Source organism: Rhinatrema bivittatum, chromosome 3, assembly GCF_901001135.1.
Source record: "Rhinatrema bivittatum chromosome 3, aRhiBiv1.1, whole genome shotgun sequence".
NCBI classification, from domain to species: Eukaryota; Metazoa; Chordata; class Amphibia; order Gymnophiona; family Rhinatrematidae; genus Rhinatrema; species Rhinatrema bivittatum.
The window spans coordinates 302,159,877-302,172,146 of record NC_042617.1 but is presented as its reverse complement, the minus strand read 5'-3'; positions in this window follow the sequence as shown (position 1 = coordinate 302,172,146).

Genomic DNA, 12,270 nt, shown 5'->3' with positions numbered 1-12,270 from the left:
TCTGAAAAATCACTGGATTTTCAGTTTGTTGTGGCCTCTAATGTTTTCATTGCTCTGGGTTCTATCTTACCTGCCAGAATGTGAGGTCCCCCACATTTTGTCCCCAAGTAAAAACAAACGCCAGGAAAAAGCATAAGTTACTCCCACCTTCTCCCACCTAGCTGCTGTGCCCTATCATGGAAGCACAGCAATCCAGCTCAGTCCCTCTAACCTCTACCCCCTGCCTTCCCCTCCCATGACTATTCCACTCCTCCAAACCCCACTATTCTTTTATTTTCTCTGAACTTAGTGGATGGAGAAGAGGCAGAGGGCATGCAGTCTGGGTGAAGAGAGGGAAATCCAGGTTTGTCAGTTAAAAAAGAAAACACACCCACCCTTTCACTTTGTGCCGTGGGCCAAATCTCCATCTCTGTTGCCGGGCTCAGAGCTGTAGTGTGGTAACAGTGAAGCCGCCTACAGCCTTAGGGGTGGTGGGCTTTGTAGGTGTGCTCTGTCAGTCCAAGTGTTTAATGTGGGGGTGCATAGTCTGTGCCTGTCACCTGCAGGGTGATTTACACTACAAGTGCCAAGATACCAGAATCCGTCCTTGTCCAGCAGTTGCATGATTTTGCATCTTATGCTTTGCACATTCCAGAGGAACAGCTGGGGGCAGTGTGGCCATGGCCAGCCCCCTTTCCTCAGAGCAACCTGTCCTTTAGGACTGCAGGTGAAAGAAGCTCCAAAACTGGGGCTATTAGGTGGCTGCAAGTCATCAGTCTCAAGGTCAGCCAGTCCCTTGTTTTCTAAGTCCCACCTTGCTGCATGCAACTTGTAGTTCTGTGTTCTTGTTTTATTTTTGCAAAGATCAAGACTGCAGCTCCCATGATGCTGCAAGACAAACATTGGGGGGGGGGGGGGGGAGGACCCCAGGACTGGCTCAGTCTGTCACTAGTGACCCGTATCCATCTGCTAACTGGTTCCTGAGCACTGCTGATGGTGTTCACCTCCCTAGTCTGGCTGTCTTCAATTTAACTTACAGTTCCAGGTCATAAGGAGCCTCGTGGTGCAGTTCTGGGTTTTTTGGATTCCTGTTATATCCATACAGGTGCTTTGAAATGGGGGTTGCAAAAAAATTACCAAACAAACTGGGCTAGCTTACCTGTTCCTTGTGACCCGGAACGCACCAGTATTGCTGCAATGCTTCCCAAGCCTGTCTTGGTGACTGCACTGCCAGTTGGATTAGCAGACTGTATGCAAGGAATGTGTATTAGTTATATTTGCATTCCTGGGAGACCCAAGGTATGCAAATTTATCTCATGCCTATTTATTGGGGATAACCTGAAAACCTGACTGGCTGTGGAGTCATCAGGGCAGATCGGGGGAGTTTGGCAGCTGGAATACAGTGAAACAGTATGGGGGAGGGGGGGAGGGAGCCAACTGTACAGATGTTGGTTGGGGTGGAAAGGTCACCAAAGGTGGTAACTGAAAAGGGGTCAGGATGTGTTATGACATCAGGCATAAGTGACTGGGATCCAAATTCAGTCATATGATGAGCTCTCTGGTCCTGTGGCTGGCTCAGATCGGGCGCTCAGCCATATGATTAGCTGGCATGGATTGGGTTTGTTTACATCATGGATTTTGTCGCTGATAAACCAAATTGTTTCTTCCCCTCCAGGATCCCATCCATTTGGCCTTTGTTTTCATTTTTATTAATCTGCAGTGTTTTATTGCTCTGATTTTTTTTTTTATTATATTATTATTATGTAGCTGCCAAAAAATTCTGAAAGATGTACTTCAGTCTTTTGTCTTTGTCTTGTATTTGTTTTATTTTAATTTTTTTTATTGGGTTTGGGGAGAAATGGTTAAATCTCCTTTGTTTTATCATGTTTACATCAAAGCTTTACAAGTTTAAAAAAAAAAAAAAAAGTAACAAAAACCCCGTTCTCAGCTGATTGCTCCTGGAGTTGTAAACGCATTAGGAGTTTTCTATTTTTGCAAAATAAAGTGACAGTAATGCAAGCTGTCTGTTCTGGAGGCCTTAAGCGCAGTCTGGGGCTGTGGGTGTGTTCTAGGCTGAGTACATTCCTCGTGCGTGCGCAGTCTTTTCAAGGTTTTATGTATAATTGGTGGCCTGTACAGCGTGTGCCTCTGTTGGTGGGTGTTGTCTCTTGGCTGTGTGTGTGTGTGTGTGTGTTGGAAGCTCACCTGGGTGTGTGCAAAATAGCAAAGTCCTTTCCCCTGTACTACTTCCACTGCGCCTAGATTAGGTCACCTGTCACCAGAGGGCTTTCTTGTTCTTTGCATTCACCAAGGCTCTCATTTCACCGGTCCTTGCATAATATCCACGCTGTTGAGAGAGACTATTTTTTGGTCAGGCATCCTTCCAAATATTTCCACACCCCAGTACGTTTTAATGGTGTGCCAGCCACTGCCCCTTCTCACTAGTTTCTCATACTATGGTTTCTCTCCAGTAATAATAGAGATGGACTGATCCAAAATCTTTGATCTGTGAATCACACTTTACTTTGACCTTGGCAACTCCCCTCCCCTCCCCCACCCCCACCCAAAAAAAAGTGATATAGGGTTGGTTTCATAAAGTCTGTCTGGCTATTTTTGTTCAGGCTTGACGTTCCCCGCCCCCTACCCTCCAAAAAAAAAAAAAAATCTTCTTAGGTGTTGCAGTTTCAAAGCTTTTTCCAACCAAGCAACAAAATTCAGTCTAAGCAGCGAGTGATGGAGCACCTTCCCTTTCTATCGGGCCGATTCAGTAAAATGCGCGGGAGAGCGGGCGCTCCGAGGCAAGCGCCCGCTCTCCCAATGCGCGCCCAGGCCATTCTCCTGGGCACGTGATTCTCTTTGCAAATGAGGGCCCGCGGGAAAAAGGAGGTGCTAGGGACACTAGCGTCTCCTTATTGGCAGAAGCGGCGGCTGTCGGCGGGTTTGACAGCCGACACTTAATTTTACCGGCGTTGGTTGTCGAACCCGCTGACAGCCACTGGTTCGGAAAACGGATGCCAGCAAAATTGAGCGTCTGTTTTCTGGGCCGCAGGGAGACTTTTTGTTTTTAAGATTTTTTTTTTATTTTGGGGGCCTCCGACTTAATATCGCTATGATATTAAGTTGGAGGGTGTACAGAAAAGCAGTTTTTTCTGCTTTTCTGTACACTTTCCCGGTGCTGGCCAAAATTAACGCCTGCCTTTGGGCAGGCGTTAATATCTGGGAGTAAAATGTGCGGCTTGGCTGCACATTTTACTTTCTGTATCGCGCAGGACTAATAGGCTCATCAACATGCATTTGTTTCGGGGGGGGGGGGGGGGGGGGGGTTGGACACACGTTTTCCACGCGCTATTACCCCTTACTGTATATGGGGTAATAATAGCGCGTGGAAAACGTGCGTCCAAACTGGGGCTAACGGTGCACTCAGCCTGAGCGCACCGTACTGAATCGGCCTGAGCAAACATCTCTGGGCTCAAGTTCTGCCATTGTTTTACTTTTAAGGCGGGGTAGGCAACTCCAGTCCTGGAGTGTCGCAAACAGGTTTGTTATCCAGAGTATCCACAATGAATATGCATGAGATATATTTGTATGTAATGCCGCCATTGTATGCAAATATATCTCATGCATATTCATTACAGACATCCTGGAAACCAGACCCGTTTGTGACACTGGAGAACTGGCGTTGCCTAACCTTGCTTTAAGTGTAGAAGCCAAATGACCCCTCCTTGTATGCAGTGAAGGAGTTTGCTCAATACTGGGGCTGCTCAAGCACCCACAGAACTGCTTTCTATAGCTTTAAGGTGTCAATTCAGATGTGGCTAAATGCCTTGATAGCTGACCTCTGCTACTCTTGGGGTCTCTCAAACGTAATAAACATAGCAGTTGTCAGTAGATAAAAGACTTTGGCCTGCCCAGCTGCCTCCATCCACTTGATCTCTGCTCACCTCCATCTGTCACACGTACCATCACCATCTGTCCCTTTATCTTCAATTCTGGCACTGCTGGTAGGGGATACCAAGCAACCATAACAGTCTGTCATAGGATAGGTTCCTCTCTGGAACATTTAACACTTCTTGGGATATACAGTTAACCTAAAATTGAAGAGGGCTCCATTCACCTTGAGGATTTGAAAAACCTGCTTTACTTCAGTTCTCCATGTTATCCTCTGTGCTCTCCATTAGCACAGAACAAGATATGAAGGAACCATGCTGATAGTAGAAGACTTATTTTCTCCTGCTTGTTTTTCTGCTACTATATGTCAATATTGTTTTGCAAATTCTGTTTTTGGCTAACAAGAGAGGAAAACAGCAGCAATGTGGCGAGCTGTGCATGTCCTAAGCATCTCCAGGGATTGTGAGGTAAGAATCTTAACAGAGGTCAGGCTCTACGCAGTTGTTCATGCACAATATAGTTGATGCAGACACTGTTTTAGAGCAGTGGTTCTCAACCTTTTTTCTGTCAGGACACACCTGACAGATGGTTCTCACATGTGTGACACACTGAACCCATGGTTATCACGGGGCTAAATGTAAACATATACTCTGCATCTACAAGAACTGCCTGACCCCCCCCCCCCCCCAACAAGGGGTACAGAACAGAACTAGGACATTCCCTGTTCAATTTGCCATACAATAAAGATATTTCTGGTGTCATCTCGGTAACGGCAACATAAACACTCTCTCCTACCAGGCATAATTGCCCTCCTTATGAAAAGACAGTAATTTACCATCAATGCATGTCCTATTTAGAAAACACAACAAATAATATTGTTACAAATGCCTACATGCTAGTAAAATACTTTCCCTGTACGTACCAGGATCAGTCCAGACAGTGGGTTATGTCCCCCATCCAGCAGATGGAGTCAGAACAAAGCTTCGGAGGGCGCTAGCACATAAACCAGTGTACCCTCAGAGAAGCCTCAGTATCTTTCTGACTCCAGCAGATAGGAGTAGGGTAGCCTGAGCTCCCCTTAGGAGGGTGTAGAGTTGGTTCTTCTCTCTTGCTCGCCTTCTATTCTTTGATTACTGTTTGTCTTTCTGGGCATGGATCAAGTTTGTAAAAAAAAAAAAAAAAAGTTTCACTGGGTTTAATTGCCTATGAACAGGCACTTCCCTCTCTGAGCTTGCCAGCAGTTCTTTGGTTTGGGGCTAGCCTGTCTCTCCCTTCCCTCCTCAGCACAGTCTGCGGGGTAAGTTTTGGTGGTTTTTCCTTGGTTTGCAGATTTTAGCTGCTCCGGACTTCTTCAGGGGTGACTGCTGCAGTGATCAGCCTCCTCCCCCTGCCGCGTCCCGACCCGCGGCCCCGGGTTGCGCATCCCTCGGGGCTGCCCGCCGCTTAGAGCAGCGGATGCCTCATTTTCCTGCTGCCGCGGCTCAGGTTTCCTTGCGGCGCCCCCCTTCCTTCATAACGCAGATGCCGCGCTTGCAGCTGTTCGGCATGCGGGGAGCCGGGTTCCCGGCTCTCCCGTGAGGGGGTGTGCACAAGGTGCCTCCCTGGTGGGGAGGGCACCTCGCAACCAGCAGGATGGCCTTCGTGCGATTGAGCACGCCTACACATGGCGGGGTCAGCCCCGTTCCCATCTATGGAGGGAATGGTGGCCATTTTGGATTCAGAGCTGATGTTGCCAGCACCGGGGGGGGGGGGGGAGAAATTGGATGATGAATTTCCCTGCCAGCCACTGGTTCTTATTCTGGTTCAGCCTCTGGACCCCGTGGGTCAGCCCGGGTCTCTTCCTACACTGCCCTCCCCGGGACCTTCGCCCTTCTCTACAGACTTCGTACTTTTGATGCATAATGCCTATATGGCACGCATGGGCCAGCTCCCTGACCCCGCGACAGGCCCTCCACCCGCCAAGGTCCCCAGCCCGGCGGACTTCCCTGGGGGCGGGCCCTCAGGGAATTCACAGGGGCCCTCCTGGGTGCAGCTGGCATTGCCCCCGGTTCAGGGTGTTTCCTCAGCTCCGGACCCTATGCCTGTCGATCCCTTGAACGATACGGATGACCCGCTGCTTGCTGCCCAGCTAGAATGCGACGATCCCAGGGTACCGAGGATTTTCCAGCGGGAGGAGCTGGATAATCTTATCCCACATATTCTGCAGGAACTTGATCTTGATGCTCCCCAGGATCCGGGACCCCCCACCTCGCAAAAGAAGGGGGGACCCAGTGCTGGCAGGCCTCCAACCTCTGGTGAGGGCCTTTCCTACACATCCCACTTTCATGCAATTGTTAGCTAGGGAATGGGATGCGCCCGACTCCTCCCTTAGGGTCAGCAGGGCAATGGAGAAGCTCTATCCCCTTCCCGAGGACTTCTTGGATCTTCTCAAGGTCCCGAAGGTGGACTCCGCAGTGACGGCGGTCACAAAACTTACGACGATTCCGGTCACCAGAGGAACGGCAGTGAGGGATCTTCAGGACCGCAAGCTGGAGGTGCATCTCAAGAGGGTCTTCGAGGTCTCCGCCCTCGGAGTCCAAGCGGCTATCTGTAGTTCTCTTGCTCAAAGGGCGGGTCTCTGCTGGGTGCAGCAACGTTTGACCTCCCAGGCATTGCCGCCGGAGGAGGCCGCTCAGGCGGATCGCCTGGAGGCGGTCATCGCCTATGGCACAGATGCCTTGTACGACCTGCGAGTGCTGGCAAGGGCAATGGTGTCAGTAGTCTCGGCTCGTTGCCTCCTGTGGCTGCGTAATTGGTCAGCAGACTCGTCCTCCAAGGCACGTCTGGGTTCCCTGCTGTTTAAGGGGAAGTTCCTCTTCTGGGAGGACTTAGATCAGATCATCAAGCTCCTTGGCGAGAATGCGGCGTCTACCTGAGGACCGACCCAGATCTGCTAGATCCTTTAATTCCTCCAGGAGTCAGTTTCGGACACAGCGTTGCTCCTGTACCGCCAGGCAGCCGACACCGATGGCTCCCTCCTACAGGTCTCAGTCGTGGACACGCTCCTTTCATGGCCGCAGACCAACCAGGGACGGGGGGACCCAGGGAACCCCCGTCAAGCCCGCTCAATGATGCCAGGCTGATCCATTCCTCGAGCCCCAGGATTGGGGACACATCTCTCTCTTTTATGAGGAGTGGGTCCACATCACCTCGGATCAGTGGATCTTAGACATCCTAAGGCGCGGCTACGCATTGGAATTTGTAAGGCCTCCCAGAAACAGGTTTCTCTTCTCCCCATCGGAACCCCACACAAGCAACTGGCGGTCCGCCAGATGCTCGACAGGCTGTTGACCATAGGGGCTATTGTCCCAGTACCCCCGGGGGAGGTGGGTCTCGGGCACTATTCCATCTACTTTGTAGTCCCCAAAAAGGACGGTTCCTTCCGGCAGATATTGGATCTCAAGATGGTCAGCAAGTCCCTCAAGGTGCTCCACTTTCGGATGGAAACACTACGGTCGGTAATAGCGGCAGTCCACAAAGGAGAATTCCTGGCCTCACTGAATTTGACGGAGGCTTACCTTCACATCCCCATCCTCAAAGCGCATCAGCGCTATCTCCGTTTCAAGATTCTGGGTCAGCACTACCAATTCCAAGCCCGCACCCCGGACATTCTCAAAGGTGATGGTGGTGGTGGCAGCCCTCAGACGGGAAGGAATCCTGGTGCACCCATACCTCGACGATTGGCTCATCCGGGCCAAAACATTGGCGCAGGGGAATGCGGCGGTCCAGCGGGTGATCCACCTCCTGCAGTCTCTCGGATGGGTCATCAATTTCGCCAAAAGCAGTCTCCTGCCGACTCAGTCCTTGGATTTCCTGGGGGCGCGCTTCGACACAGCCAGAGGCGAGGTCTCCCTGCGTCCGGATCGGGCGACTTCACTCCGAGAACAGGTGCATTGCTTCTCTGCTCTTCCCGAGCCCACGGCCTGGGACTACCTACAGCTACTGGGATCAATGGCCTCCACCATCGACCTCGTACCTTGGGCCTTTGCACACCTGCGCCCCCTGCAAAGGGCACTTCTCTCTCGTTGTAAACCGGTGTCTCAGGATTACCAGCTTGTTCTCCCCGATTCCACAGTTCGCCAGGGACAGCTTCAGGTGGTGGCTAGACCCACTTCACCTGGCGCGAGGCATGCCCCTCGAGGTGCCGGAGTGGGTGGTCGTCACCACGGATGCCAGTCTGACCGGCTTGGGGGGCAGTCTGTCAGAAGAAATCGGTTCAAGGTCAGTGGACGAAGGCCCAAGCCACGTGGCCCATCAATCGCCTAGAGACGAGGGCAGTTCGACTGGCACTGGAACACTTTCTACCTCTCCTGCGTCATCGGGCGGTCAGGATCCTTTCGGACAATGCCACCACCGTAGCGTATATCAACCGTCAAGGGGGCACGAGAAGTCGACACGTCTCCCTGGAAACAGACCTACTGATGACTTGGGCGGAGATTCATCTCTCTCATCTTACAGCCTCCCATATTGCGGGCGTGGACAATATCCAAGAGGATTTTCTGAGTAGTCAACGGTTGGATCCCGGGGAGTGGGAGCTCTCCAAGGACACGATGCGACTGCTCGTCCGCCGCTGGGGCACACCTCGTCTAGACCTCATGGTCACCTCGAGCAACGCCAAAGCACCTCGCTTCTTCAGTCACAGAAGGGATTACGGCGCAGAAGGGGTAGACGCGCTGGTCCTTCCTTAGCCTCGGGACCTCCTACTCTATGTGTTCCCTCCGTGGCCATGGTGGGCAAGGTCCTTCGACGAATAGAGGTTCACTAGGGACCAGTGATTCTGATGGCGCCAGAATGGCCATGCCGGCAGTGGTTCGCGGACCTGATCAATTTGTCGGTGGACGGACCACTACGCCTAGGACACTTACCGCGTCTCCTATATCAAGGTCCAGTATTTTTTGACCAGACAGAACGCTTCTGTCTTGCGGCATGGCTTTTGAAAGGATGAGGCTCTGGCGACGGGGGTACCCGGACGCCGTAGTCACGACTCTTCTGAAGGTCAGGAAGACGTCAACGTCCGTCGCTTACGTGAGAGTCTGGAAGGTCTTCGAGGTCTGGTGCGGCTCTCATTCCACACGTCCGAGATCGGCTTCCGTTCCTCAGATACTGGAGTTCCTCCAGGATGGCGTGGACAAAGGTCTTGCTTACAATTCCCTGCGTGTTCAGGTCTCGGCCCTAGGGTTCTTGGTTGGTTTACAGGACCGTTTACCTCTTTCTGCTCACCCTGACATAACCCACCATCTGGACTGATCCATGGTACTACAGGAACAAAAAGGGATAATTTTCTTTTACCTCATTTACAGACATAGAATCGACCTTCATCAAGTATAGAAAGACCATACATTACAAATATAGAGGTAGAAACTGGAATGGAAACCCAAAAAAGCCATTCTGCATGCAGTGCAAAACAGAAATATAGCAACTAACAGTCTCCCAGGATCTGCAATAATGTACACAAACTAATGCACAAAAAGTTACACCTGCATTATGGAACTCAATCAAACCGTAACAACCCTATCTATGAAAAGGCAACACTACAAAAATTTAACCAGGCCCTAAACAACAATACACCTCCTATTAGGAAAACAAAACAAGCCAAGCTGCTATAGATCCCTAAACAGAAACTACAAGCTTGCAGAATACCCTTACCTGGGTCACACACACACACACAGAACAGACAGACCCTCACTAAATACAGAATAAAATGTCCATCAAGTTAATGTTTTTGTTTTTCCATTGTTGCACTGCATACACTCTGACTTCTTGCTGTTTCTACATTTCTCAAGTAATATAATAATTGTAAAACTAATAAATATAATACATGTTTGAAAACAACTAATAAATAGAATAACATCCAATCATTAAAAACTTACAACATAATTTAAAATTCTCTAAACACCAATAAAATATTTCAAACAGCAGACATCACATAATACCCAATAATTAAAATGGCAGTCAATCAAGAAAGATAAACTTTAAAACGCCACCTTTACTTACCCTCTCCAGCAACTCTCCTACTCCTTTCCCTTGTAGGCCAATAGCACACACCAGAAGCAGCAATGACTGCTGAAGCTCTGTCCTCATGCTCCTCTTAGAGCTCATGACTAGGCTATCTCCCACACACCCACATTTTCTGTCTCTCACACACCAGTCATCTCCCTGACCAATCTCTCTCTCTCTCACATGTCATTTCCCTGACCAATCTTTCTCACATGTCACCTCCCTGACCAATCTCTCTCACACGTATCACCTCCCTGACCAATGTCTTTCACACACGTGTCACCTCCTTGAGAATATCTCTCTCTCACACACACACACCAGCCATGTCCCTGACCAATCTCTCACACACACCAGTCATTTCCCTGACCAATCTCTCACACACACCAGTCACTTCCTTGACCAATCTCTTGCTCTCATGCATGTTTTCTCTCTTGCACACATAGTCTCAATCACACACATTCTCATACACGTTTACACATGTTGGCTCACTGTCTCACTCACCCTCACTCCCAGAGGACAGAGCTTCAGCAGTCATTGCTACTTCAGGTATGTGCTATTCTATTCTATTGCACACATGGCAGCTACAGCACAAGACAGCTGGTATGCTGCTATTAAAAGCAGAGTCCTGACAGGCTGGAAACTGTAGCAGGAGTGCCCCCCCCCCCCCCCCAATCACCACCACCTGCAATGGGAAGAAGGCAGCACTCAGCTGTTTGCCTGTACTGCGATTGCAGCACAGAACAGTCAGCTGAGAATGTAATTCTATGCTTTTTCTTCTGCCCATCCCAGCCATTTTTTTTTTTTTTTGGAGTTTGATTATTATTTTTGTATTTTCTTGCTGGTGTCATGCTGATGAGAGAAGGGGAGGTCGGAACCAGGGCAAGGCGGGCCGGGGGAGGGGGGTGTCATGCTGATGAGAGAAGGGGAGGTCGGAACCAGGGCAAGGCGGGAGGGGGGGGGGGCTGTGGCACCATACTCATGCAGCCCCTGGCAAAATGGCCAGCCAGCACCGATCTTCAGCTTCGGGATTTCCTGCTGTACAGCTGTTGGGGAACTCCGTTCATTAGCGACCCGGGCAGCTAATTGATGGATTTCCCCAACAGCTGCATGGCAGGAAATCCCTGCGGCCACATTCTCAGCTGACTGCTCTGTGCCGCGACAGCAAACAGCTGAGTGCTGCCTTCTTATCGCAGTGGGACTGCGGGGGGAGCCTTGGGACGTGATTTTTCTGCAGCATGGCCCTTCCTTCTTCCCGCGTGCCTGGCAAACATCACTTCCTCTTCTGAGCCACAGGGGTGGGAAAAAGAAAAGGTCATGTTGGCTGTTGCCAACTTCCACAAAAACTGCTGCTGTTCCCCTCCGGGCTTGAATGTGCAGATAGCCTGGGCAGGAACAGCAGCAGTGTTCATCTTGCCGAGGGGGGGAGAGCAGCGGGTGCGCGACACACCTGCTGGTGCTTTGCAACACACTGGTGTGTCACGACACACCGGTTGAGAAACGCCGTTTTAGGCTAACTTTGTTTTTTTCTTTAAACATGATGGCGGGAGAAAGCAGGGTTGCCACCTCACCCAGCCAATGTTCCTTCCAAGGAGTGGAGCAACAATATTTCATGTGAGCAAAAACCTTTTTTTAAACCAACAATTTTTGAGCATCAGTATTAGTGTTGCATTTTCTATATGTAGCACAAAGACAAATAAACATGTGAGCAACCGTGTAAAACCTGGGAGCAACACTCGGAAATGTATGAGCGATTGCTCATGTGCTTAGCTTAGAAGGAACTATGCACCCAGCTCAATTCAAGAAGGCTGATTAGTTTTGCTGCATTGCATTTGTGGAAATATAGTCTCACTTTTCTCAGGGCAATCAGAAATAGAAAACTAGGCACACAGTGAAACAAAACCAGGAATGAATCAAATTTCATAATATTCTACAAACTGAACTGGCTGTGCAATCTCCAGGACAGATTTAGGAAGCCTCGCCATAGAGAGAATCGGGATGAAACCAGGACAGGCTCTGATGTGATGGAGCTGTCAAATCACCTTAGAACCTCCTGACTTGTCCTGGCACTCTAAAGGTAATTGGAGTTTTGGTATCTCTGCAATGAATATGCATGAGAATAATTTCGATACACTGGAGACTACTACTGCTCCCATTATTAGTTATTAAGAACATAAGATAAGCCATACTGTGTCAGACCAAGGATCCATCAAGCCCAGTCTCCAACAGTGGCCAATCCAAGTCACAAGTACTTGGCAAGTACATTAAATAGATCCCATGCTACTAATTCCGGCATTAAGCAGTGGCTATTCTCTGTTGATTAATAGCAGTTTATGAACCCAGTTTTAAAACCCAGTTACACTAGCTGCC